The 24,854-nt window shown below is 37.7% G+C and overlaps 1 long non-coding RNA gene across 1 annotated transcript in view; it reads right to left on the bottom strand.

Moving 5' to 3' along the window:
- Positions 1-10,840: 10,840 nt before the first annotated feature.
- The window catches only part of LOC110340800, a 60,753-nt gene continuing 46,739 nt past the window's right edge, over positions 10,841-24,854 (bottom strand). Inside the window, exon 3 of the long non-coding RNA XR_005880359.1 lies at positions 10,841-12,519. This is a non-coding gene — a long non-coding RNA (uncharacterized LOC110340800). The remainder of the gene's footprint in view (positions 12,520-24,854) is intronic.

Here is a 24,854-nt window from a genome sequence, read left to right as displayed (position 1 = left end):
CACTGAATATGGAAAAGTAGTTGTAAATCAAACCAGAAAAAATTTTAAAGTAATAAAAAGAAACAGATACATTTAATCCGGAAAAGTCATGAAATTTGGAAATCATTGCACACATATGCATAAAATTTTTAATAGTGAAAATGGTATGTTAAAAGCAGTAACTGGAATATAATTACTGTTAAAATTTCCAATCATTGGCTCGGTTGTTCTAGTATTTATCACTTTATTAACCCTATTAGTAATTTCACAATTCCAGGAGGATAGCTGGATGAATTGTTAGCTCACATTTCAAAACAAGTTAGTGGGTCACAAATATTGGTCTTTTGCTGACCATCACTCAGGTTTACCTAGGACTACACCACATAATTGTATAATGCCACTATCATTTTGTGCTGCACCAGCGGCCCCTGATTTGTCATTTTCCCAACAGTGGAATGAGTGACTATTTAAGATTCTGACAACAATTTTCTGCTCAGTAATATCATGTGGCAAGACTACTTTTAAACTTTAAAGATGTGGTAACCCTTCACTGCACATATAATTAGTTTGGCAATATAAGAGGTAGAACTATTTCCAGTGATTACAGGGTCTATAAATGTTCCTGCCAGCAGTTTCCCAATTAATGAAATTATTGTTGAAATCACACTAACTGGGGTCACTCTTGACTCTTTTCACATTAAATGGGGATTCTTAAGATTTGGAAAGAATAGAAATAGCCAGACATCATATTTCATAAGATATAATTTTTAGCAAAGAGACTTTAAAAAATTAATTGGTTCTATATAATGTCCCCCAAATGAGTTAAGAATTATGAATGAATTATTTAAATCATTTCTATCTCTTGCATAAATTTTCAGTGGTTAGCTAAATTTGAGGAATAATAAGCCTTTATTAAATTATTTATCCACTTGTTATAACTGTTGTATATATTGCTGAATATAAAAATTGAATGCTGAGGCTCACTTTCATATATGCTATACAGCAAAATCCAAAGTATTTAAGAAAAGAATTTAAGAGCTACCTAAAGGGACCATTATGTAGCCCATTACAGAAGCTATCTACAAATAACAATAATTAAAAAAATTCTTAGTAAAGGTTTGATTGGGTAAGCAGTATATATTTAATATTCATGAGGAAATCAAAGCAACTTCTCTATTTTCTTTCTGGTAAAATTGCCTTTGGATTAAATGCTGTGCAGAAAAAGATGAAGTATTTATGTGAGTTTAACATGAATGGGACAGAAGGGACAGAGAGGAATTAACAAATCAGAGTTGACTTGTGGCAAGTAGGATCAATATCCTGGAACCACCCAGCCAAACTCTCTGTCACACTAAACTTCATGAGAGAAAAGCATTGGTATGAGGCAACAATATGGCTTTTAATAACCATATTCCTCAAATAATCTTTATGAATAACAAAAAACTATGAATCATTAGAATTTTAGAGTATACTGTTAGTTCAAGAAGGAAATAACATGGAAGGAAATAGGGAAGCATTGCTTTTCCCTTCCATCCTTTCTTATTCCAAAATACATGTTTATATTATACTCCAGGAAAAGCTGCAGGAGGAAGAGGAGGAAAACAGTATGCATGAGATTGCTGATGACAAATGCCCATGCCCGAGTAGACAAAACAATGCTGCAGGGGATTTGACCCTGGTTCAAGCAGAATGGGCTAAGTACTGTTGGAGGGGAAATTAATACCCAAAGACAGAGAAAACTGTGTGAAGAGAAACATCTACTCTACTGACTCTCTCTAGACAGGGAGCACAAATCCGTAGATAGACAGAGGGCAAAGAGGAATAAGGAGAAAAGGCATTTTTGCATTAGTATCCACTCAGCAAAATAAAGCAATGACGAAATTCAGTTTCTTGTGGAACACCGGCTCCCCTCTATTGTATGATTAAAGAATAATGGGAATATCAGTTTATATGATGCCTTATGTCATAAGTCAGCTGTGAAAAGGTGATCTCAAATACTCTCTGTGTCTGTCTCCCTGCATTTCTCTTCCTTCTCATTGTCTCACTGTTTTGTTCTCTCTCTGTCTCTGTGTCTGTCTATCTCTCTTCTGTTTTCTTCCCTCTCTCCATTGTTTTATATATCTGTTTTTCTTCTGTGACTCTCTCTACATCCATCTATCCATCTGTCCGTCTGTCTGTCTATCATCTATCTATCTGTCTATCATCTATCTGTGTGCATATATGTGTGTGCATGTATGTGTGTATGCGTGTGTATATATGGCTTGGGAATAACTAGAAACTGATTATAACCACACACAAACATGTGTCGTGCCCATGCAGCCCGGGGTCAAGAATCTGCAGAGGGTGTCGGGATTTATGACACAGAGAGCAGTTGGTGATGAAAGAAGGCCTGCTTTATTTTACCCCGGCTGGTTATATACCCTGACATAGAGGCAGGGGTGGGAGGTCATGAAGAGGTGGTTAGTCTAGTCATCCAAAACGTCAGGATCAGGGTATTCCCATGGGTGAGCCCTTCCAAAAACATCAGGAACTTATTGCTCTGGTAAACATGTTTTTCTTTGTGATTACGGACACTGAATTATTTTTAGTAAACATGTTTTTAGTAAACATGTTTTCTACCGGTTACAGCTGCCTACTCCCAAGCTGATGGGGAAGTTGGCCTCCGGCCAAGGTCTCTTGTTTCCACAATTCCCCCTTTTTTATTTTCTAATGAAGCACTCCTGTCTTAGGTCAAGTAGGGTCACCTTCCCTTACCTGCTTTGGGGGACCTTGAACCCCTGTCTTAGGTGGGAGGTCTCTTCCCCACAGGTTGCCCATCATCAGAGAACCTCATCTTTAATTATCTGTAACCAGACTTCATGGCTACCGGGATTGCCATGGGCTAAGCTGAGCAATAATTGGTGATTGATCTGTTACCTATGGAACAAGGCACATTTGTACTCGGCATAAGGCCAGAATGCCTACCACTGCTGCCACCACTCCCAGGATCCCCATTGACAAAGTGCCTCCCCATCGGTATACCATCAGTATACCCATTCCCCAATCTGGGCCATAGAGTTCTACCAGCTTTCATCTGTTACAAGGGTAACCCCAGTATGGTTTACAGTTACATTTTGATGGGCCAAAACAGTGATAAAGTTTACAAAGATATCATTCCAGGATCCACTCAGGAAAGCATTTAGAAGTTGCACTTGCAAAGATACATTGAAGTTACACATGTAGCATGCTAAAAATGTGGACAAGAGGCTTGTTGCACTATCCACATAGCATCAATTTGTTCCTGTAGTGATGCAGTTTGTTGATTTAAGGTCAGCATCCACAGCTGAATATGCAAATTGAGCACATTCTGGTGGACAGTGCTTTGCTAATTCTACCAGCAAGGTTGTTAATGGTCTCTGCTTTGGTGGAAGATTGGGCAATGACAATTCTCACCACAGCAGCCACAGTGGCTGATATGGCGATGGCTGCGACAACAACAGCCATCATGCCAAAGTCTCTTTTTTGCCACATTAGGACAAGTTGCATTTCTCCAGAAAAAATGCACTGGTATAAGCATGACTCCAGAAACAGGAACCACTAAGGCTGATATTTCAATTGTCTATGTCCTGTTCAAATACTGAAAGGGGGCTTTGTCCACTCATCATGGTCCATACCAGTGTCCAATTGTTTTTAATAGGTCCTTTTTTCCCCAAAGGGAAAAACTGGCAAAATGAATTCTGTTGTTTCAAGGTGTGTCAAGGGCAAACTGCTAATCTTCCAGTTCTTTGTTGGCTTCCAGATGAAAACTCACGGGACCGGGAGGGTGATGCAGAAGGCCTGTTGAGAAACTGGAAATCTTGAAACTACTGTTTCCTTTCTTTCTCTGGCTGTAGATTCAATGACATCAAGGGTCACAAACACTAGTTTAGGAGATCTGACTCAAACTGGCTTGGGCAGGCTCCCACGGTTTTAGTTCCAGTTTTTCTCTGCTCCATGCATCTCACCAAATTTTCTGACAGCTGCTGAACTTTATTCATTTCCTGCAACCAAACACAAACATGCCCTCGACCCCAAATTAGGGCAGAATCGGGTCTTCTCCACTGCCTAGTGCAGGGATGATTCCATTTGACCTGAACAAAAGTGGTTCAAGTTCCATCATGCCAGAATCTGTCTGTAGCAGATTGCTCACTGGCATCCACATTTTAAAAATTTTAAAATGAGGGGTGCATTATTTAATGAATCATTTAGGGACTGGGGACATTACTCCTCATTTTTTATTTTTTTGAAATTTTGTTTGAAACCTTTGCTAACATCTGTTGATGCTGGTCCTTAGTTAACTATCTAAGTGAATTGGGATCACTATCTAAATTACTAGTAGATGCCCTTTAAAAAGGACATAACCATTAAGTATTTCCCAAAATCTTCTGAAAATCACTCAAAGATTGTAAATTATACTATGTCCCAAATAACTTTTGAAAATTATTTTAAGTTTGTGAGTATTCGTTCTAATCCAATCTGCAATCTAGTTTGTAAACCTCTCATTTAATTTGAATCTACACTGACTCCTTTGTAGGTAGACTCTAACAGGGCAGCAGTTTTTCTGAGTCTTCTTCTCAGAAAACTTTTCTTTCTCTTGATTTCTTTTTCCAACCATGAAAATTTAGGAGACTTTCTGTATCCTCTCCTCTGCTAAACTCTATAGACTCTTCCATACAGATTTCTTTGGCTCTCAGGCCATGTTGTAGGCTTCTGCTATTTTTCCACTGACTGGCTTTGAGGACTCAAGTCATCAACCTTTCCTCTTAAGACATTGACTGGCTGGATGTTCCTTTTGACTATATCCAAAGCAATTGAGGTAGCTTTTTAACTATCTCCAAAGCAACCTAAGTATCCTTTTAATCAAATCCAAGGCAATTCAAGTAGTTCACATTCACTCATTCACAATCACATTTCATACATGCCAGTGGGGCCACACCATACATTCAGAACATCCATGCATCTTTCAGTCATCCTTTTTCCCTAGGTCATGATTAGATTGTTGAAATGAAACTTCTTTAATTGAAATCTCTATAAGAGAACAACTCCAGTCAATCCTTGAATTAAAACAGAAGGTTGAAAAAGTCTTGAATGCCCCTCATCATTCCTCCATTTGAGAAGTTCTGAGCTACACTCAGGGGCTACAGACATACCCATTCATTGTAAAAAGTTTTTAGAGATGACTCACAAAATTGATCTTAAATAGGTATCAATAACGATCCCTGTATAAATGCAAACAAAAATTTTAAACAATATTTGGGAATATGGGCATCATACTTTCCAAACTACTTCTGCTGTTAAGGGGTGCTGAAATACCAGGGGGATCATGACAAAAAACAGAAACCTGTTGAAGTACTTGTTGGTTTTGTGATCTGTAAGGCTGCATCATCTCAGCTATTTTAGATGTTGGATCACCCGGGTCATTGCTTCAGGTGGTCTTGCTTCATCAAACCATACTAGCCTGTCCTTATATTTAAATTTAGAAGTCAAAGCATTTTCAAAATACATAAGTTGGATTAATTTAGCAGCATTGATAATCAAATGTCTTTTAGCAGTTTTTGTTCTTTTCTTAGCAATTAAACAATTTAAAGACAACACAACAGCACACAGTATCCAGACTCTCCATGTATTTTCCATTCCACATACTTTTAGCTTTTCCTTTTCCTTCACTTAATACCATTACCTTGTTTACTAACTGTTACCAATTTTCAATTCACCCATTTTTCAATCCATCTTCCAACCAAGGATGATCCCTCAAGTAAAAGCCTTAAGATTTACTCAATCCAGCCTCCAATTGAGGGCAATCTCTCGGGTTCTCCTTTCTTACCTAAACTTGGTGTCAGGCAAAGGCCTGGAGATTTAATCCAATCCACCCTCTTAACCAGAGTGTGATCTCTCATGTTCCCCTTTCTTTCCTGACCTTGGTTACAGGCAAAGGCCTGGAGATTTAACCTGGTACCCCTAACTTGGTACCCCTTTCCAATACACCCTCACAGACTTACTTGTTGGCCAGCCTTTGAGGGCGATCTCTCAGTTCCCCTTTACTTTCCTGACCTCAGCGGATCAGGCAAAAGGCTGGAGATTAATTCAATACATCTTCTCCCCCAGATTTTCAGCCAGAAGTTACAGATCCAGCTTGCTGACTTTCTTTACCTACATTGTTCCAACATGCCAGAGGCTATTCACATTGGAGACCTGCTGCAGATATGGGTACAGCCCGGTGCGACATTTTTATCTTATTTTATTTTGTTTTCAAGACAGGTTTCTCTGTATTGTTTTGGAGGGTGTCATGGAACTTGCTCTGTAGACCAGGATGGCCTGGAACTCCCAGAGATCCACCTACCTCCGACTCCTGAATGCTGGGATTAAAGGTGTGTGCCACCAACACCCAGCCTCTGAAAATCACAGCTAACCTCCTTCCAATCTGGGACATTTAAGCCTTCCCCAGTAATAAATCATGGACTCACTCATTCGATAGATTTTTAGAAAGCCTTCTAGGGTTTTAGCCTTGACTGTAGTCCCCTGTCCTTCAAGTAAATTTTTTGCTTGATACTTTACTTGTAATTCAAGTTTTGCTGAACTATTCCACATTGTTTCTCTTCTTATTTTCCCCAATCTGTCCCTGGCCTTACTTAACTCGCTTTCAGATCTCGGTGGGACCTCCAAATATCGTGCCCACACAGACTGCAAAGGGTGTCAGGATTGATGACACAGAGACAAGTCGGTGGTGAAAGAAGGCTTGCTTTATTCTTACCCAGGCTGGTTATATATCCTGACACCAGAGGAGGGGTGGGGGGATCAGGAAAAGATGGTTAGTCTAGTCATCGGAAAGGTCAGGGTCAGGGTGTTCTTGTGGGTGAGCCCTTCCAAAAACATCAGGAACTTATTGCTCAGGTAAACATATTTTTCTTTGTGATTATGGACACCATATTGTTTTTGGTAAACATGTTTTCTACCGATAACAGCTGCCTGCTCCCAGGCTGATGGGGAAGTGGGCCTCTGGCCAAGGTCTCTTGTTCCCACAAACATGCAAATGCACATGTGAGAAAGTGTATGTATGTTTTTAAGTTAAGATGTCAAGAAAAACTTAAAAGAGATTTTCAGCAAGAGTGAATAAAAACAAGGTTCTAAGAGAGTGGCAGAGAAACAGAAGTGCCTTGCGAATGAATGATTTTGAAGTACATCTACAGCAAACTTGTGAAGCAAGTAGATACAAATTAAAGGGGATGGAAGAGTACAAAGCAGAAAGAGACTCTCCAGATGTAAAAAATCAAGTAGGACACAAAATAATTTCCTCTAATTAGAGTGATTGGTTTGGTCAGTCCTGAAGAGGGGATTTAGAAAGAGCATAAGGATACTATTGCTGCTCTTCAATCACAGAGAACAAATTATTAAAATCTGCAATTAAAATAGGTATTAAATGAATCATAATATTTTTAAATTGTAAGAGAACAATCCAAATTCAAGTGGTTTATGATTATTAATCCAGATTACCACAATGCAATTATTTTTATAGTCATCTGAATTATCTTACTCATCATAGCTTACAACACACTTGAATGCTTTTATGATTAAATCTGCACATTAATCAGTCAGCTGCAAGGTGCATCCAAAGGAATTTTCAACATTTTAATGTAATAGTACTGAAGAATTAAACACTTAAAATTTAGAGGATATATTTTCCTCCAAAATTAGGCTCATATATTTAAATTTGAAAAATTTTAATTGAAATTCATCACAATAGTAATTAGAAATGCATTTAATCAGATAAAAATGAAGCTGTCCCAAAGTTATCACTTGTTAAGTTCATGCAATGGCCTGATGGAATTTGCCTGTAAATGTCTATTGCTATATTCATGACATAGTGACCTTCTAAATTAAACATCATGTACCAAATCAAGGTAAGTGTAAATTCTTGGTTTCTTGTTCAACAGTCAAATTTCAGAAGACTTCAGAAATTAAGTATGCAAGCAAATATACTTACCCATCTATTCCTCTCCATGAAACGACACAAATATTTTGTTTTTTTAAGTAGAAATTTACAACTGCATATACATTGTTAATCTGTGCATATACCACCCACATACAATAGACTGATAGATGATAGGTAGATAGGTACATAGATGATAGATAGATAGATTCAATGATAAATAAGAATTACTATGTGTGTAGCATGACTCAATCAGGTAGATAAGTATATTTTATAGATAAAAATAGATGGAGATTTATAACATAATTTCTTTAATACTCAATAAATTATTAACAGCTAAGCTTTTTCTCTTAGATGAATATCATTTTTGAAAAATTCCTCTAGTTTGACAAGATATTTTAATAAAGTTGAGAGAATTATACATAATTTATAAATAAGTCAACAGATACTCCAAATTAATTTGTATACTCCAAAGATACAGAGTAATGCATTATTGAATAATTTTTAAAAATTAAGCCCTAGGTGATGGGAAAAGTCCTTCTGTGTATATGTTTGTGTTATTGATAGATAAATAAAGCACTTATAGCCAATAGGGAAGCAAGATAGATGAGAATAGGAGTCAAGGAGTATTTTGAGAAATGTAGTCAAGGGTGGAGAGTCACCATGTGATCCCAGGAGGAGAGGACTCATGAGTCTTGAGTTCTTGGTAAAACAAGGCTTTATAGCAATGCATATTAGTAGTCATGGGTTAATACTTAAGACAGAAGTAGTCAAAGATAAGGCCTGGACACTGGCCAACAGTATTGTAACAAATAGATTCTTCATGTGTTATTTTGGGGGCTAAAGCGGCAACAGGACCCAGGCAGAAATCTCGTTACACCAAGGTAAGAACTTACTAATAATTATTCTACTAAATGAACATTGTATTAAACTGACTCCTCATGATTTATAGTTACACTCACAGATTAGATCATCCCACAACTCTTATATGAAGAGCTTCTTTTTCATTCAACAATAAGTAACATGGAGAAAGACTTTTAGGAGCCCAGTCTTTGGGGGGGCTTCAGTCAGATCCAATAGATTTACCTACTTCCCACCTGAGAGGAGCAGTGCAGATTGAGAAAATGGCAGGTAAAGATAGTAAGGGAAAGATAATGACACAAAATAGAGTCAGAAGGACAATCCAGTGAATACTGAATGCCCCAGGTTTAGTCTTCAACATTCTAATATACCCAAGCCCAAAAGGGGGGAAAAGGCAAGAGACTTTGTTAAGATACAAGGAACAAATACATTTACTTACTTTTCTTAATTTTCCAAACATTCAGTAGACTAAATCTCTGGCCATCTGACCTTGAGAATTGAGTGTAACCACACTTTAAAACAAGTCTCTTGTTATTTAGAAAAGGCATCCATATTTTAGATCAAACATTCTATGGTAGCTACAACTTAGATCTTTAGGTCTTATGACTTTAACCTTGGAAGAGTAAGAATAGTTTTGGCGTTTTTGAACTCAAGCCAAGATGAAGCAAAGCCATTTTTATAGACCCCCAAGAATTGCCCCTTCTAAATTTAATTAATTAATGCTGTGCTTCTGACACAGGATAGATGACTGTATCTGTCTTAGGTTGTCTTCTTTAGCCTTCCAGCCTTAGTTGTCTTTGGAACAAACATTCTGTCATATGTGATTTGTCTGAAGTCACCTGGAGGCAAAAAGATGTTACCCATCTTTGAGTACCAGCCTCTGCAATAAAGGTTAGCTGGGAGTGTGTAGCATAGCCAACTTAGTACCGCTTATCCAACATTTCATTCAGAGTTCATATGCAAGTTTCACAATGCTAAGTCATATGCTTTTATTGTTATAATATCTCCTATTAAAGGAATAAAAATGATCAAGATGAAATGGTCTAGGATGTCTCCAGTAGTTTTACCTGTATCAAAATCAAAATCTGCCGTTTTTAATTACACTGTATCTAAACTTTTTAGCATCATGCCAAATTCTTGTTTTGGTTTTGTTTTGTTTTGTTTTGTTTGTTATTTGAGACAGGGTTTCTCTGTATTGTTTTGGAGGCTGTCCTGGTCCTCGGTCAATAGACTAGGCTAGCTTCAAAATCACAGATATCCACCTGCCTCTGTTTTTCGAGTGCTGGGATTAAAGGCGTATGCCACCAATACCAGGCTTTTTATTCTTTTTTCTTGTCTTGTTTTTTGTTTTTGCTTTCATGTCAAATTCTTATCAGAATTCTTCATCCATTAACACTTATTACATAGCATAACAAAGGTTGCAAATATTATTATGAACAATAGACATATCATTGACTAGATTACAATTCTCTTAACTTCAATTGAATCAAAGTACAATAAAATGTTCTCATGGTGGGTGAAGTACGAGTAACTCTACAACTATGAACCTTTTCTTTTTCCCGTTCCTAAAGTCCAGTGCTTTGCTGCTTCTAATTTCCAAAGATATGTTTGAGATACTACAGTCCTTGAATACTGAATACCAGCACTAAAGCTATTGTTCAAATTTTTGTCATATATGAAAGAGGGGCTTTAGCCACACATCACCTCTGTAATAGTGTTGAGTTGTTTAAATGAGTCCTTTCCCTGCAAAAGGGTAGTGTTAGTATTCAAGCATCTGTACTGGCCTGTCTTTGGGGTTCTGACAAGATAGGTCCTCAACTGCAGCCACTGAGAGCATCACTTGTACATATTCACTATGTTCTCTTTTAAAAGGGACCTGCCCACCTCCCATCCTCCCCTCTCTCATTCTCTCCCTCTCTATTCTGATCTTCCTCTCCCTTTCCTTCTCCCTCTCCCTTTCCCTTTCCCTCTGCCTCTGCCTCTCCCTCTTCCTCTCCATCACCCTCTCCCTTTCCCTTACTCTCTTCTCTCCCTCTCTCTCTCCCTCTGCCTCTTTCCTCTATCCTCTGTTCTCTGGTGTGCTACTCCTCTCCAGAGGTTGGCCTCTCCTGTCCCTTTGCCGTTTTGTGATCCCTTTCCCTAATAAAATACTTGTTTGCTTTAACCCTGTCTCATGACCTCTTTCTCTCACAAGCTGCTTTACTTAAATTACAACAGGAAGTCTCATAGGCAACAGAAGAAATAATTTTTGATGGGCAAAAATGAGCTCTATATCTCAAGATATAGTGTGAATAAACTGATAGACACTCAGTCCTCAACCAGATCCAGGATAATTAAAACTCACAGAGGTCTGGGAAGTTGATGCAGCAGGTTTGTAGAGAAACTGGAAATCACTAGCCATCATTATAATCTCCTTCCTTTCTCAGACTGAATAATGATTACATCCGAGGGTTAGGAACACAGATTCAGCAGATCTCATTCAAATTCCTTTGCTGGGGGAGCGGGGCTCCAACAGTCACAGTGTCATCAGGTCTGGCATTCCTCTGCTCCACACACCTCATCAGACTTTCTGATGGATATTGGGCCTCATTTCCTTTTTTCCAGAAAACAATAATATGGCCTTGAACCCATGTTAAAATAGGATCAGGTCCTTTCCATAATCCAGTGCAAGGATCTTTCCACTTGACTTGAGCAATTCCAACGAGTTCCCTTCAGCCCTCCTTTTCACTAGGGCATGATTAGCTTGTTGGAATTAAACATCTTCAACTGAAATCCTTTGTAATAAAGCAGTCATAGTTACCCACTGAATGTATAAGTATCCAATATATGAACAAATTTGAATAAATCAGTTATATATGCTTCCTTTCTAAAAGGTTTTAAGGCAGTTTCTGACAGGCTACATTAATTAGCATTTTCACATACACTTTGCTGGGGGTGGGGGTGACTGCCACAGCAGCTCCCAAAGCTGCATGCAGACTTCATGGCTCAGGCCTCCCACTAGGGACTGGGTGACCTGGAGGCCTCAGCTCGCTTTTGTCCTCTGGGCCTGGGCTGACCCCATGACAGGTCATGGGTTGCTGTGGTTCCTTGCAAAGTCAAAGGCTGCCATTGTAGCATCTCAGAGACCACAGAACCTGCATGTCCTGCTGACCTAGAGCTTGTGTAGGGCCATACCTTCACTTCCCTGAGCCCCAGTGACACTCTGAGACAGCTACAGTGGTGGCTTTAGCATGGGGAAGGGAAATTTACAAATTCTAAAATTACTGTCCTAGATTGTGCTTTATTCTAGTTCTCATGGCTATTAAAATATACATAAACAAATTTATAATCAGCTAACCAATATGTTTCTGCTTCATATCTACAATTATATGCAATTTAATCCTGAGATTGACTCACCATATTTCACTTCACTTTTTTTCTGAGCACTCACTTCTCACTTCACATTTCACCTATGGTGCCCATTTGTGCCATCTATCATTATTGTCCTGGTGTACTCATGTCCAAGTTCTGTAGTTGCCATCTGTAATAGCCCTATGTTGGGCACCAATCTAGTTGCCATCTGTTGTGTCCCCACATTACAGCACCAATCTGTAGTTGCCCCTGTTTGTTTGTGTCCCATGTTGAGGTATCATCTGTCGGACCCATATTTGGAGTGCTTCATTCAGATCCAGATTATTTTCCTTGGTTGTACTTGGGAGAGGGAGGATGGATTGTGAAAATGACAGGTGAAGACACTAAGGAAAAGATAGAAACATAGAATAAAGTCAGGAGGACAATTCAGTGAATACTGAATGCCCCAAGTTTATTCTTCAAAATTGTAATGTACTCAAACCAAAAAGGGAGAAAAGGCAAGAGATTTCTTTATCAAGATACAAGGAACAATCACACTTCCTTAATTTTTCAAACATTCAGTAGATTAAACCTCATGCTATCTGACCTTGAGGGTTAAGAGCAACCACACCTTAGACCAAAATTCTTGTTATATAGATAAGATATCCATACTTTACAACAAACAACATGTGGTAGCCACACCCCAGACATTTAGGCCTTATGTCTTTAAACTCCTAAGAGAAAGGGTAATTTCAAACTCTGACATTAAACAAAAATGAAGTGAAGGCATTTTTATGGACCCTGACAAAGACTGAGCTAGGTCCAGAGAACTAGAGACTGAAAATCCTCAATCTTAAACAGGACATCTATCTCACACACACATACACACCCACACAGACAAACACACACACACACGCACAAACGCGCCCCCCTCCCCGCAAATTTTAGCTATTCAAAGCTCCAACAGGGAACATTAAATTTTGATAAGAAATATTAGGTTTAAGTTCCATTAAAATAGGACATATTCATTTTAACTATTAGAATTTTCAAGTATTGTACACTGCTATTATGGCACACAACATTTTGGAGGGTGATGTGACTCATTGAACTCATTTGAAATAAATTATGAATCTTTGGGCAGAGCTGTGCTTGGCCAAGGTAGAATACAGAAAGCAATGTTTAAAAAGTCTCCACAGGGAGAAGCACTCAGCCACTCCCCAATCATGACGCCTTTTAGAAAATACACACTTTTGCTTAGCTTCATTTTTTTCTATTTTTACCTGATTTTAGTCGAAGTGCTTTAGCACCTATAAAATTAAATTTCATATGTGTAGAAGGTTCTGGCTAGCTACTGAGATACACCAATAATTATCCTTCAAATCAATTCAGTAAAATATTCCTAAATTATGTAGAAGAGTTGCATTCTATCCTAAGAGGTACAAAGTTAATTAATTTATGAATATTGCTCTCAAGGAGCTGATTATTTCTTTTGCAAAGTACACAGAACCAGCATGTCACTTTGACAAAGGTGGTAAACATTTTCATCACAGACACATGTTGTTCGTGTGAATAATTTCCTTAAAAATTTTGTTCATATTAGAAACAGCTATTGTGAAAAATCCACTTGGACTATGCTTTGCCCATTTTTGGATTTCTATAATGTATTCTATGATATAATTTGAAATCTTACCAAATAATACAGCTGAAAATTTAGCCACACCAATTTTTAATATATTACCAGTTCAAGCATTGAAATGATATTTGCTCTTTTTTAAAATCCCTCTGTAAAACACATGCAAAGTCAGATACTTTTTTTTACATTTTCTTTATGTTGGATGGTCTTTCATTTATAAATCATTCATTCATAAAATACTGGGAAACTATTGTTTCAGAACGTGTTCCAGGCATGTAAGGTAGAATTTTGAAGGATTCTGAAAAACAGCAAAACACTAACTCTAAACAAGATAAACAAAAAGCCTGGGTTCCTACTGGTGCTATTTTAGTTTGAAGGCTGAAAATAAGCAAGGAAAATGCATTTTTTTGATAAATAATGATAGGGATTTAAAGACACAAAAAAAAACTGAAGAAAGACATCTTTATAGATGACGCCTGTGCTGATTCTACATTTTAGAGTCTTGGAAAATCTAGTTAACTGGTTGCCACCGCACAAGATAAAAAGGAGCACAGAGAATTTTAAAACTAACACTGGTGCTGAAGAGTAAATAACCTACACTGTAGTAAAATTTCAACTGAACTAGGGAGAGATTGTGTAATCTGAGACCTGAGTTTGTGTTCCCAGCACCCAAGTTAAAAGTCAGCTATGGTTGTATGGGCATCAAAACAGAAGGGATTCTGGCTCTTGATTACCTAGTACCTTCACGTTCAGTGAGAAAACATGACTCAGATGAATAAACGTACAGAGATTCATAGAAAGGAACTCCTATTACTTTAAGTCTCTGCATGGAGCATGCAAGTATACAAATATTTACAAACAACTGAACCAAAGACAAAATAAATTTTTCTACTGGAACTATTTTTTCACACAAAGATCTTCCTCCCCTTCAAACATAAATATCATAATCAAAGTTGTATGAGCCACTGCCTTGATTCTGAATCATTATCATTCTTCATTAAATTCATCAATAACTCATCTTTGACATTTTGAATATCAACAAACATTTCATTTGAGCCACTTTCTTTTTTATTTTAATTTGGAAACAAGCTTGTTTTGCATGTCCATCCCAGTTCCCTCTCCCATCCCTCCTCCTCTGTCCCCCAATGACTCCCTATTCCATTCCCTTTCTGCTCTCCAGGGAGAGTGAAGCCTTCCATGGGGATCTTCGAAACTTTTCATATCATTTGGAGCAAGGCCCAGGCCTTCCCTGTGTGTCTAGGATGAGATAGTATCCCTCTATGTGGAGTGGGCTCCCAAAGTCCATTCATGTAATAGAGATAAATATTGATCTACTACTAGAGGCCCCATAGATTGTCCAGACCTCCAAACTGACATCCACATTCAGGGGTTCTGGATCAGACCTATGCTGGTTTCCCAGCTATCAATCTTGAGTCCATGAGCTCCCCCTTGTTCTTGTCAAGTTGTTTCTGTAGGTTGAACCCTTTGCTCATCATACCTACATCTTTGAATTTGGATTCCAGGAGTTCAGCTTAGTGTTTAGCTGTGGGTGTCTGCTTCTGTTTCTGTCAGTTACTGGATGAAGGCTCTAGGATGGCATATTAGGTAGTCATCAATCTCATTATCGGGGAAGGGCATTTAAGGTAGCCTCTCCACTACTGCTTAGATTGTTAGTTAGCCCTACTATATACAGATGATAAAAGTGTTTAAAAAGAAATCAGAGAAACACCACACTTTACAATTGCCACAAACAACATAAAATGCCTGTTGGTAATGCTAACCAAAGAAGTAAAAGACCTGTATAACACGAACTTTGAGTCTTTAAGGAAAGAAATTAATGAAGATACCAGAAAATGGAAAGATTCCCATGCCCTTGGATAAGTAGAATCAACATAGTAAAAATGGCAATCTTGCCAAAAGCAATCTACACATTCAATGCAGTCACCATCAAAATCCCAGCACAATTCTTCACAGAACTTGAAAGAACAATACTTAGCTTCTTATGGAAAAACAAAAGAACCAGGATAGCCAAAACAACCCCATACAATAAAGGAACTTCTGGAAGCATCACCATCCCTGACTTCAGGCTGTATTATAGGACTATAGTCTTGAAAACAGCTTGGGGTTGTCACAGAAATAGGGAGGTAGACCAATGAAATCTAATTGAAAACCCAGACATGGACCCATACACCTATGAACACCTGATTTTCGACAAAGAAGCAAAAATTATACACTGGAAAAAAGAAAGTGTCCTCGACAAATGGTGCTGGCATAACTAGATGCTGGCATGTAGAATACTGCAGATAGATCCATATCTATCACCATGTACAAAAAGGTTTGCATGAATCTTGATTAGAATAATTTAGGCAATCAAAAACAATGGAGCAGATAGACTAAGGAGAAAGTAGTTGTTAATTACATCTGGGAGAACACCTGCTCCCATCAGTGAGCAGCCAGTAACTGATAATAAAATCCAGATATGAAGATGACGTGTGGTGAAATCCCACTCTCCAAAAAATCCTCAAAACTGCTCCTGCTAAAGAAGTTAAGCAGAAGTTTGCACTTGGAAAAAAATGTTAATTTTAAAAAACATAGTTACATATTTCTCCAAGTGTAGTGTTGGTTGGAAGACAGAATTTTGCAACTAAAGTATTGCACACAGAAATAAAAATTATGTATTATCACTTGTCAGGATGTTATATCGTCTCAAGCAATTGAAAGGATTTGCAGTGTCCTAAGTATTTAAAAGAAGTGACTTGGATAATTGTAATAGATCACATGAGGCAAGGACATGCCACAAAAGATTGTTACAAATTTTTCGTAGGAGTTACTTTACTTGAGATGGTCTACTCCAACTTAACGGAAGAGAAAAACTTACAATATTGTTAATGTATCATGTCCTAGCAATAAAAGACAATTTGTAGTTTTCAGAAATGTCTTTAAGGTGTACAAACATCACCAAAGATTGTTGCCATGGACTAGGTACCTTGTCCAATGGAAAAGGACTGCAACTTTATAGAGATTATTTATGCCCTCTAATTGTTATTGTTTGTTGAAGTCAAATGTCTAATACTAATTTATTAATGAAAATATGCTACTGATTGAGTTATGGGAGTGTTAAAATAAACAATATGATGTTTTTCAGGTGAGGAAGGTAAAATCTGCAAGCTTTGTTTCAGTTTAAAATTCCTGACTCTATAATAAGTTATCATTTTTTATTTTTTTTGAAATATCTACAGTATAGATAGAATAGTGTGGGAAGTTTTATGTATGTTGTCCAGGTATCAGCTAAATATCTGCATGCAAATCCATGTGGCCTGAGGTCCATTCACTTCACCAAACTGAGAGGCATAGCTAAGAACTCAAGCTATTGTTTCCTTCGTTATCACAGTTACATTCTGTGAAACTCTTTTGCCTGGAAGAGCTGAGAGCATCCTATCTATCTCTATTTAATTTTAAGTTTATCATCAACAGACATTTCGGAGAGGTTTTCTTAGTAAGAGATGGTTTTATATTACATGTTGTAAAACACAGTTCAAAATTACCTGAGTAAATTTATTTTCTTTAACAAGTGCTTTATAAATATTCATTTAGAAAGTCATGTTTATAAATTGAAATGGTCTTTTGTAAATGTCCAATTACAATCATTTGACAAGTATAAATACACTTTTGAGACAAACAATACCCTGATTTATGCAGATCCCATTAGACACAACTGTGAACTGTAATTATCCTAGGAGACTATAATTTTCCCTGCCCAGTCATTCATAGACTTTAATACACTCGACTGAGACTAAATTTCCAAAGCAGTTTCTTACAGTGGCAATGATGTATGTGTCACCGCCCTTTCTAATTCTGTTTTCACTTGAATAAATAATATCAGCTAGGATCTCATTCATGCCATTTTACTCAACTCAACAGCACCAACCAGATGGAATAAGAACAATATTAATAGCATGCCATTTTGGTCAGTCTACAAAGGTTTATTTACGATTTATCATATGTATAACTTAAATGTGCAGCATTTGTATTTAAGTAATATTTTTTCTAAAATAAATTGTCTTTCTTTAGAGTGTATTCAATATAAATACATAATACATAAATATACATAATATTGCCTTTATATACCTATAAATGGACAAGAAACAGCAGTTAAAATATGGATGTTGCATTTGAATAAAAAAGAAGCCACATTTTTAAAATATTTCAAATTCAGGACTTATCACTGTATATAAAATCAAGTTTTGCAATTACCCATGTATTGAGAAATAATAAACAAATATGCACAACCCAATGCTATCATGAGAAAGTATGTATTATCCCTTTGCAGGTACTGAAATCATCAGGTAGGTAAGATAAATGGCTTGCTTTGATAACTCTCAGAAATACAAGGTTGTCAGATAATACCAGTGATCCTTCATGCCTATCTTTATTGGCCCTTTTAGTTTATTATTTTAGCATTTATTGAATGTAGGTCTATTTTTATAATTTTAGATGCCATTTTATGAAGAACAATATCAAGTCCCATGAATAATCTTTGCATTTACTCTCAACAAATAAAATTCAACAAAGAGCAGTTATTTGCATCCAAAATTTTATGATATTTTCCTTCTTCTCTGTTTTTCTTTTTTTCTTTCTTTTTTTCCTGTACTTATTCAGTTAGGCAACCACTCATGGAAAGTTTCTGAAGATAAGTGTCACTCTGCACTTGGTGGCTTTCTAAAACATATACTAAACTATTCAGTGATCCAGCATCTTTGCTGCATGTGTGTCAACAGAATTGGAGATGCTTTCTCTGCGACAGTAACATTCTGTGCTTTCAGATGCCAAATTTTGGACAAAGCATCATGGGTTATATGCCACATGTGAGTGATGTTTCTCAGGCCTTTCAGCTATATCATGTTGAGCTATTTACTTTTCCCTAGATTCATCATTGGAAGTTTAACAACAACAATAACAAAAATTCCACATCTATAAACTGGCTTCAGATAAATATGTACATATGCATATATGCACACACACATATATGCAACTTATGTAAATAGTACTCACAGAGTGACATGGAAAGAGGGAGAGATAGAAAATAAAACTACACAAAATAACTTCACTAACAATAAATCAAGCGCAAACAAGGATCACCAATCAATGGTCATTAATATCCCTCAATGTCAATGGCCTCAACTTACCTATAAAAAGACACAGACTAGCAGAATGGATACGAAGACAGAACCCTTCCTTCTGCTGCATACAAGAAACACATCTCAACACCAAAGACAGACGTTATCTCAGAGTAAAGGGCTGGGAAAAGATCTTCCAATCAAACGGCCCCAAGAAACAAGCGGGCGTAGCAATCCTAATATCTAACAAATTAGGCTTCAAATTAAAATCAATCAAAAGAGATGAAGAAGGGCACTTCATATACATCAAAGGAAAAATACATGAAGACGAAGTCTCGATTTTAAATATCTACGCCCCAAATACAAAGGCACCTACATTCGTGAAAGAAACATTACTAAAGCTCAAAATGCACATAAAATCTCACACACTAATAGTAGGAGACTTCAACACTCCGCTCTCACCGCTAGATAGGACCTCCAGACAGAAACTTAACAAAGAAACAAAAGAATAGAAGTTATGACCCAACTGGGTTTAACAGACATCTATAGAACATTCCACCCAAATACAAAGGGATATACCTTCTTCTCGGCACCACATGGAACCTTCTCTAAAATTGACCACATAATAGGAAACATAGCAAATCTCCACAGATACAAAAAAATTGGAATAATCCCCTGCATCTTATCAGACCACCATGCATTAACATTAGAATTCAACAATAACACAAATCGCAGAAACCCTACAAACTCATGGAGATTGAACAATGCACAATTGCACCATCCCTGGGTAAAGGAACAAATAAAAAAGAAATTAAAGACTTCCTCGATTTCAATGAGAATGAAGACACAACATACACAAACTTATGGGACACTTTGAAAGCAGTGCTGAGAGGAAAGTTTATAGCACTAAGTGCCCACATGAAAAAACTGGAGAACAGTCATACTAGAGAATTAATAGCACAGCTGAATGTTCTAGAACAAAAAGAAGCAAACTCCCCAGGAGGAGCAGACGCCAGGAAATAATCAAATTGAGGGCTGAAATCAATCAAGTAGAAACCAGGAAAACATTGAGAAGAATCAATGAAACAAAGAGTTGGTTCTTTGAGAAAATCAACAAAATAGACAAACCTCTGTCCAAACTAACCAAAAGACAGAGAGAGAACATGCTAATTAACAAAATCAGGGATGAGAAAGGGGACATAACAACGGACTCTGAGGAAATCAAGAGAATCATCAGGGCATACTTTGAAAATCTGTACTCCACAAAATTTGAAAATTTAAAGGAAATGGACAATTTCCTGGATAGATATCACTTGCCAAAACTAAATCAAGAACAGATAAATAATCTAAACAGACCTATAACCCCTAATGAAATAGAAGCAGTCATCAAAAGTCTCCCAAACAAAAAAAGCCCAGGCCCAGATGGCTTCAGTGCAGAATTCTACCAGAAATTCAAAGAAGAGCTCATTCCAATACTCGTCAAAGTATTCCACACTACAGAAGCAGGAGGCTCACTGCCAAACTCTTTCTACGAGGCTACAATTACCTTGATACCCAAGCCACACAAAGACATAACTAAGAAAGAGAACTATAGACCAATTTCCCTCATGAACATTGATGCAAAAATACTCAATAAAATACTTGCAAACCGGATTCAAGAACACATCAGAAAAATCATCCACCATGATCAAGTAGGCTTCATTCCAGGAATGCAGGGATGGTTCAACATTAGAAAATCTATCAATGTAATCCACCATATTAACAATCTGCGAAAGAAAAACCACATGATCATCTCACTAGATGCTGAAAAAGCCTTTGACAAAATCCAGCACCCCTTCATGATAAAGGTCCTAGAGAGATCAGGGATAACAGGAACGTACCTGAATATAATAAAAGCAATATACAGTAAACCAACAGCTAACATCAAACTAAATGGAGAGAAACTCAAAGCAATTCCTCTAAAATCAGGAACAAGACAAGGCTGTCCACTCTCTCCATATCTCTTCAATATTGTACTTGAAGTTCTAGCTACAGCAATAAGACAACAAAAGGAGATAAAGGGGATACAAATAGGAAAAGAAGAAGTCAAACTTTCATTATTTGCAGATGATATGATAGTTTACATAAGTGACCCAAAAAACTCCGCAAGGTTACTCCTAGAGCTGATAAACACCTTCAGCAATGTGGCAGGATACAAGGTAAACTCAAAAAAATCAGTGGCCCTAGTATATACAGATGATGAAGTGACTGAGAAAGAAATCAGAGAAACATCACCTTTTACAATAGCCAAAAACAGCATCAAATATCTGGGGATAATGTTAACCAAGGAAGTGAAAGACCTGTATATCAAGAACTTTGTGTCTTTGAAGAAAGAAATCAAAGAAGATACCATAAAATGGAAAGATCTCCCATGCTCTTGGATTGGTAGGATCAACATAATAAAAATGGCAATCTTGCCAAAAGCAGTCTATAGATTCAATGCAATCCCTATCAAAATTCCATCACAATTCTTCAAGGACCTGGAAAGAACATTAATCAACTTTATATGGAAAAACAAAAGGCCCAGGATAGCCAAAACATCCCTATACAATAAAGGAACTTCAGGAGGCATCACCATACCTGACTTCAAGCTCTATTATAGAGCTATAGTCCTGAAAACAGCTTGGTATTGGCACAAAAATAGGCAGGTAGACCAATGGAACCGAATCGAAAGCCCTAATTTTAACCCACACACCTATGAACACCTGATTTTTGACAAAGAAGCTAAAACTGTACAGTGGAACAAAGAAAGCATCTTCAACAAATGGTGCTGGCATAACTGGGTAGTGGTATGCAGAAGACTGCAGATAGATCCATGTTTATTGCCTTGTACAAAACTTAAGTCCAAATGGATCAAAGATCTCAACATACATCCAGCCACACTGAAACTTTTAGAAGAGAAAGTGGGAGATACTCTTCAACGAGTTGGTACAGGAGACCACTTCCTAAACATAACACCAGTGGCACAGGCACTGAGATCAACATTTAACAAATGGGACCTTCTGAAACTAAAAAGCTTCTGTAAGGCAAAGGACACAATCAAAAAGACAAAAAGGCAGGCCACAGAATGGGAAAAGATATTCACTAACCCTACATCTGACAGAGGGCTAATCTCCAAAATTTACAAAGAACTCAAGAAACAAGTCTCCAAAACACCAAAGGATCCACTTGAAAGGTGGGGTACAGAGCTAAATAGAGAATTCTCAGTAGAGGAGGCTAAAATGGCCAAGAGACACTTAAGAAAGTGCTCAACATCCTTAGCCATCAGGGAAATGCAAATCAAAACAACTCTGAGATACCATCTTACTCCTGTCAGAATGGCTAGAATCAAAAACACCAAAGACAATTTATGCTGGAGGGGATGTGGAGAGAGAGGAACACTCCTCCACTGCTGGTGGGAATGCCGACTCATACAGCCTCTTTGGAAATCAGTATGGAGATTCCTCAGGAAAATGGGAATTAATCTACCACTAGACCCAGCAATTCCACTCTTAGGCATTTATCCAAATGAGGCAGGTTCATACAACAAGGGCATCTGCTCCACTATGTTCATAGCAGCATTGTTTGTAATAGCCAGAACCTGGAAGCAACCTAGATGCCCCTCAACTGAAGAGTGGATAGAGAAAATGTGGTACATTTACACAATGGAGTATTACTCAGCAGAAAAAAACAATGGAATCTTGAAATTCGCAGGGAAATGGATAGCACTGGAAGAAACCATCCTGAGTGAGGTAACCCAGTCGCAAAAAGACAAACATGGTATGTACTCACTCATATATGGATTTTAGATATGGATCAGGATAGTGCCAGTCTGCACTCCCACAGATAGAGAGTCTGGGAAACAGGAAAGAACCTAAAAGATATGCATATATGCATAGTACCCAAGAGAAGAGGATGGAGACAAGATCCTCTGAATGGATGGGGAACAGGGCGAGGGGGGTAGTGGGACCTGGGAAGAATAGAGGGGGTAAAGAGGAAGGGAGTTGGTCATGGGGGAACAGGAAGTTGAGGGGGTGGGGGTAGAATAGGGGGGAGAGGGAATCATAGGATCGAAGACAGATCAAGCACCAGAGTGACCTCGAGTGATCTAAAGGTATAACATCAATTGGCAAGCTAAGCAATAGTGGAGGGACCACCTCGAATGCCCATTCCTAATAATGAACTTGATGTCTATAACTATCCGGGAGCCTTCATCCTGGGACTGATGGAAGCAGAGGCAAACACACAGCTAAGCACTGAACTGAACCCAAGGAACCCAGTGACTGAGAGAGAGGAATGATGAGCAAATTGGCAAAGAATGGGCTGGCAAAACCAGCAGAGACAGCTGATCTGAACAGGGGAGTGCTCTTGGACCCCAGACCGACAGTGGGGAGGCCAGAATGGGACTGATCTGGACCCCCCAAATGTGAGTGTCAGTGAGAAGGCCTGGACAACCTATGGGGCCCTGAGCTGTGGATCAGTATCTATCCCTGGTATACAATCTGTCTTCATGTGCCTATAGCACAAAGAGAGATGCTCTCTCAGCCTGGACTCTTAGGGGAGTACCTTGACCCTACCAAGAGTAAAATGATAAACTCTAGACATCCCCTATGTGGAAGGATTTGGCAATAGGGTGGGAGGGAGGGTGGAAGGGGAGTGCGGGAGGAGGGGAGGGAGAGGGAACTGGGATTGACATGTAAAACAAGCTATTTAAAATTAAAATAAAAAAATACACAAAAAAAAGAAAATGTGCAACACAGAGAACTGGAAAACTAGGAACTTTTAATTCTTGTCTTGTAGGCAAGGCAGTACCTTAGAGAGTAATTATTTCTCTGGGGATCCAATGTCCTTTGCACTATAGTACCCTCTCTCTGTCCCCACAAACTGGTAAGCTTAAAGCACAGGTAACATTTTAGGGCAATTTCTTATACACTGGAAATTGAAAGAATTTGTGGTTATATGTTGCTTTTTTCTTTCAATCACTACCATTTGCAAATATTTTGTGTTTAATTACTGTTATTATAAATAACTGAAAGAAATACTTCTTTAGATCACATTTATTACTTTCCTTGTGTATATATTTGATCTTTATCAATGTTTTCACTTGGACTTTAGAATAAGGAGAAGTTTATTTGTTTTATTATCCTTACAACATTTGCAATAACATAAAAAAATTAAATTCTTAAATTATTATGATCCAAGGTACTTAAATTGGTAGTCAGTTCCTTGTTTTCTGTTTTATATTGCTCCTGAATAAGTTATACTATTCAGAGAACCTTTACTGTCAACTTCTTGCACACTAGGGTCTTGTGATTATTATGGGTCTATACCATATTTATATATGGCTCCCTATTATTGGTTTACAATTGCTAAATTTGTTTTGGAAATCTTAACGCAAAGAAATTTGCTTTCAAAATATATTGAGCACCACCCTTTGTCTTCTGAGAGAAAACAGTTGTTTGTTTTAGGACAGAAAGCTAGAAAGCAAGCAGGAAGACACAAGGACAGGCAAGAATGAAGGCAAGAAAGACAGCAATGAGGGCAGGAGAAACAAGGAAAGGGGGAAGGCACCAAGGAAGGGAAGCCTAGTGGCACTGTTTCTTTAATCTTCCGAGTCCTTTGTCCCCAGTTGTCTCTCGAAGAGCAGAGTGTACTAAACACACTTGTATACTCCCTAAACAATGATACTACACTGAGTCACTCCCCATAGCACTGTGTTGAAATTAGAAAAATCCAAAAATAAAACGAATGTAGCCTTTCTCAGTAACCTGGTTAATTGCAAGTACATTCATTTTTACTGGTTCGTTTTTTTAAACATCCATGGTAAGAAAGGATCTTTTCAGTGAAGAAGCAATTACAGCAGGAACTGCTATCCTTTACTGGATGAACAATGCTATTTATAAAGGAAGGAAATTACAAAGGTCTGTTTCCTGCTGTTAATTTTGCTAGGGTACTGAATTAGTGTGATGCT

Source organism: Mesocricetus auratus, unplaced genomic scaffold (assembly GCF_017639785.1).
Source record: "Mesocricetus auratus isolate SY011 unplaced genomic scaffold, BCM_Maur_2.0 Super-Scaffold_100011, whole genome shotgun sequence".
In the NCBI taxonomy this organism is placed as follows: domain Eukaryota; kingdom Metazoa; phylum Chordata; class Mammalia; order Rodentia; family Cricetidae; genus Mesocricetus; species Mesocricetus auratus.
The sequence above is the reverse complement of the archived record's forward strand: the minus strand, read 5'-3'. Positions and strand labels throughout refer to the sequence as shown.